Raw genomic sequence first — 4,788 nt, 5'->3', positions numbered from 1 at the left:
TGTTGAATGATAATGGTTGAATGTTGAAAACTAGTTGAATGTTGAATATTGAATATTTGCAGGTGTTAACCAGTTGTTTTACTCTTGTTTATCTTGATTATGTGGGATATCAAAGCAACATCGACAATACTGTAAGTGCTATAGGTTTCTATCCCTCTTTGTTGTCAAATTTATAGTGCCAAAATCACTATTATACTCTGTTATATATAACTTGTATAAGTGAAGCTTTCTCAAGGATCAACATTTATTAACAAGCTAAGCTCACAACAAGCAAAGCTCTCAAGTACAAGACTCAAGATCTTGAATGAAAGAACTGCTCACAAGACAAGACTCTTGAATGCAAGAACTGCTCACAAAACAAGACTCAAGTTGAAAAGAAAGTACAAGGCAAGACTCAAGCTGAAATCAAGACTCAAGCTGAAACTCAAGCTAATCTCAAGACTCAAGTTGAAACTCAAGCTGAACTCAAGACTCAAGCTGAAACTCAAGCCACTTTCAAGATTGAGTTACATGAAGAGTTCAACTACATCAAGACTTCAAGACTGATACTTCAAGGTCACTTGTTCCTAATGCTTCAATGTCCATACTTCATGATTGAGGTTTGTTTGACCATAGGTTGACCTTAGAAGTAGGTCATTTCGGATACATAAGTCGAAGTATTATTTTACATGTGATTGGTCCGTTCTTCGACTAGTCCTAGACTTGCTTCGACCAGTCTAAGAAATTCCTCGACCGATCGTAAGTTTGTTACAAATTAGGATAAAATCATTAGCCTTCGACCGATCCTGGAATACATTACGACGATCGTAAGGCATGTCGGCGATCTTCGACGATCGTAAAATCTTCGACTCGAAGTCCCAAAGATTTGCGGGACCTACGACCGATCGAAGGAAACCTACGACGATCGTAGGAGAGCTACGACGATCGTAGAGCAGTCGAGCATATCCCGGATTTTTCAAATATCATTGTTGCTTGACTAGTCGAAGAGCACTCTAGACCAGTCGAAGACTCGATCTTCTCACCTATAAATAGTGCACGAATCTCAGAAGAAATCATCGATTTAATTAAAGTATTCAAGCCAATCTTCATCGAACTTCTGAGAGATAATTCTGTGCTCCATCTAAGCTAAGTGTGCTTATTTAATATTCTCTTTCCTTAGCTTTATTTAATTGATTTTGTTTCTTATATTCCAATCTGATTTGATAAAGAGGAATTATTATTCCCTTTCTTTGGAATCAAAATCAATTAAGGCAAGCCCTATTTGGTTTAATTTAAAATCAATTAGAATTAGAACCATTGTAATCGAGTACTGGACATTGAACTTGGACATTCAATCATCTACTTTGATTTGGTTCTACCGGGCTGCTACAACGAAGGAGATTTTCAGGTATTTTACATATTGTAAATTCCTTTCTATTATTTTGGTTTCTTTCAAGATTTGCCAGAAAAATCTTGTTATTTTGGTTATCTGAGGAAAGCCAGGAAAACTCAGAAGTGGGGTTTTTTTAATTGTGTAAGCCCACAGACAAAGACACAATTGTAAGGGTTTTGGGTGAACCTGGGAAAACCTATTTTTAGTGAACGCTAATATCCCCTGTGTGAGGATATTAGGAGTGGAGTAGCTTTTTATGTGGCTGTTGTATAACAGTTGGTGAACACACAGGCGAACCACTATAATCCCTTGAGTTGTGGTTGATTGTTTTATTCTTCTAATTTTTATTCTTTTTGTGGGATGTATGTATGGTGGTGAATGTTGTAATTATTTCAAGCTTTGTGAGAATGTTGTAATAGCTTAGAATTTACTTTCTGCTATTCCTTTATAAGCTTGATTTTCAATTTCATTTGAAAGTTGTTCCAGCAAGGTTGCCCTGCCATTTTTATGGTGTATGGCTGTCCCTAGAACAATACATTTTTAATTACAAGTTATTTCATTTCAGTTTATATTTAATTCTGTATTCCTCTTCGATTTGAGACTTGATACAAAGACCTTTCTAGAAATAAGGTTGTCCTACCATAAACTCTGTTTTTGGTGTAAGGTTGTCCTTAGAATAACGTTTGTATCAACCTCTCAAGATCTGAATTTTGAGGTTGTTTTACTTTCTGCATTGTTATTTAATTTGGCTATCATTTTCTTTATTATTCCGTTGTTATAAGTTTTTATTTGGCATTGTCCTATTCACCCCCTCTAGGACATATAGCTTGGCCTTTTCATGTATCAGCTTAGCAATGATAGCAATTTTGATAAGCGATTGATGACGGCGATAGTTGCTAATTTTGGCAATAATCATCGGTATGGTACTTGGCGATTGACGAAATCTTTAGTGTCGGCGAGTATCAGCTTGGCGATGATAACAATTTCAATAAGGTGAGATAAGATAATTTTGTATCAGCAATTAATGATAACAGCGATAGTTACCAATTTTGGCGATAGTCATCAACGCTTTTCATTCGACGCTTTTTTATTTGGCGATCGTTATGGCGCTTCGCATTTGGTGATGACTTGATATGTTTGAAAGCCTGCATTTTATTCATATACACAAAAGAAATACATTCTATGGTGAGAAATATATTTCACAGTTTTTTACTTGCTTGTCTTGCCCCCTTTTGATTAGAAAGCATTGCTCTGGGAATCTTCATAATCAAAATCACTATGTTGTGACCTTTAACAAATATACTAACATCGCATCATTTTATACTTTTGCTCAAGATCAACTTTGTCCCCAGTCTCAAACTAATCAGGACTGTGTACTCATATCACTTCTTTCATGTCGTGCATCTTAACAATTTCACTTTTATCAACCGCCTTCTATAACTTATTCTTCAAATTTTCTTTCTTCTTCAATTGTATACATCCACAATCTTTGGGCTGTGCAAATTTTTTCTTTATTTTCTTGGCCGTATGTTTAGTCGTGTTTCTTATATCAGGTATTCCTTACCCATTCACTTTTCTTTCTTCTTCAATCATATCTCCTAAATTTCTCCTAAGATTCAAAGTCAATCGGTTCATATAAAAGTTAGACACCCTTGTAATGATCCTTTCTAAGCTGAAAGCCTCTTTGATCAAATCTTGAAATGTCTGATATGCTAGAAGTTTTGCCTATTCTTCTATCGAGTGACTATTTTCCATCGGGATCATATGTCATTACTTTCTCTTTTATTTCATATGTCTTCTTTTATGACAATTTTACTATTGTCAATCATCTCCTATAGAATATTCTTTTCTTCTTTGCTTCATTTCCTTTGAATACTGTAACCGTGGCAGTTTGATTGCCTCTGCAGCTAGCGATTGATTCCTCATAAGCAGTATATCATCTTCTTCAACTGTATATTTCCCCTAGTCCTTGAATTGTCCAAACTCTTTCTCTACTTTCTTATTTGTAAAATCGTCGATGTTCTCTTCATCGAAAGATTCAATTCTTTACTTTTTTGACAATCCTTCATTTTGCTTTTCTTTCTTCGACAATATCTGTTGTTGTTCCCTTAAGACTCTTGAAATAGCCGATTCATATGAGAGTTGAGTAGCTTTACTTTGACTCTTGCTCTTCTACTCTAGACGGTTGTGATGATGCCCCCTGGGTTCTCTATTGACTGATGAATTTGTTAATTCACTAATTGATTCATTTACTTGTTGGTGAGCAACGTCTGATTCAGTCGAACTAACTTCTCATTTAAAGGCTCTCCTTAAGGTTCACTATTGTTCACGGTAGTCGCTGTTGGAAAAGTAGGGTCTTCAGTAACACGTTCATTTGGTGAAGGTTGATTAACATCTTGTTGGCAAATTTTCTATTTTCTGCACACTTCGAATGTACTGTTATCCATACTCGACAGGATGATATTCGTTGTAAAAGAAGATTGAACCCTTCATTTTTCAGATATCACTATGTTTCATTTTTTTAGACCTCCATACGTGCAAACTCTTTATATGCATGCCATGGGCCCACCCTATACCTTTGTGTGGATCTGCATAATCGATCATAGTTTACGCGGGTCGCGCAAATGGCTCAATACACATAGTCAGTCTGATGCTGCGCAGATGTGCACAACCTCCCATACCATTTGCGCGGTCCCAAACAACTGGTCATAGCTTACGCGAGCCGATGCAAACGCATTAATATCTGCTCTTTACTTCATTCTTCTTTACATATCCTTTCTTTTTAATCTTCTTTCTTCTTTCTTCCTTATCTTTGATATCTTCTCATCTCTCAAAATCAACGCATGATGGAAACTTTGTACACTTTTGTGCGTTAACACACTATCATCCGTCCTTCATCGTCTTGCCGTGCTACTGATGAAGCAGAAACTGCTTTGGACATTACCTGGCATTGTCTGTCTTTGATCGCAACTGATTTGATCTTCTTTGATACCTTTTGGTAGAAATCTATTGGTGTGAAGTAGACAACTATGTTGGTCGGGACAAAGGTCATTGTGGTATACCTGCCATTTGGAACAGAGTGTTAGTTATTTTGAATGTACTTTGTTTTTAGAGATGAAGGGGAGGATGTTCCCATAGAGAGTCGCCATTTTGGCGTCTATACAGACGCCAAAAAGTGATAAATGTTCTCTGAATATTTTCTAAGTTACCATCAAATAATAAATTCCCTAGCAGAGTCGCCATTTTGTTTCGACAAGAAAATAATATGTTTAATTTGGGGAATTTATTCAATGATAACAAAGAATTCGATGAGAGAACAATAATCACATTTATTCTGAGTTCATTTACATCCTCGGATTCCCTTGATTCTAAAAATAAAGTACAATCAATGCAACGCAATGAATGAAAGATAAGAC

The sequence above is a fragment of the Magnolia sinica genome, unplaced genomic scaffold (assembly GCF_029962835.1).
Source record: "Magnolia sinica isolate HGM2019 unplaced genomic scaffold, MsV1 ctg224, whole genome shotgun sequence".
Lineage (NCBI taxonomy): Eukaryota > Viridiplantae > Streptophyta > Magnoliopsida > Magnoliales > Magnoliaceae > Magnolia > Magnolia sinica.
The sequence above is the reverse complement of the archived record's forward strand: the minus strand, read 5'-3'. Positions refer to the sequence as shown.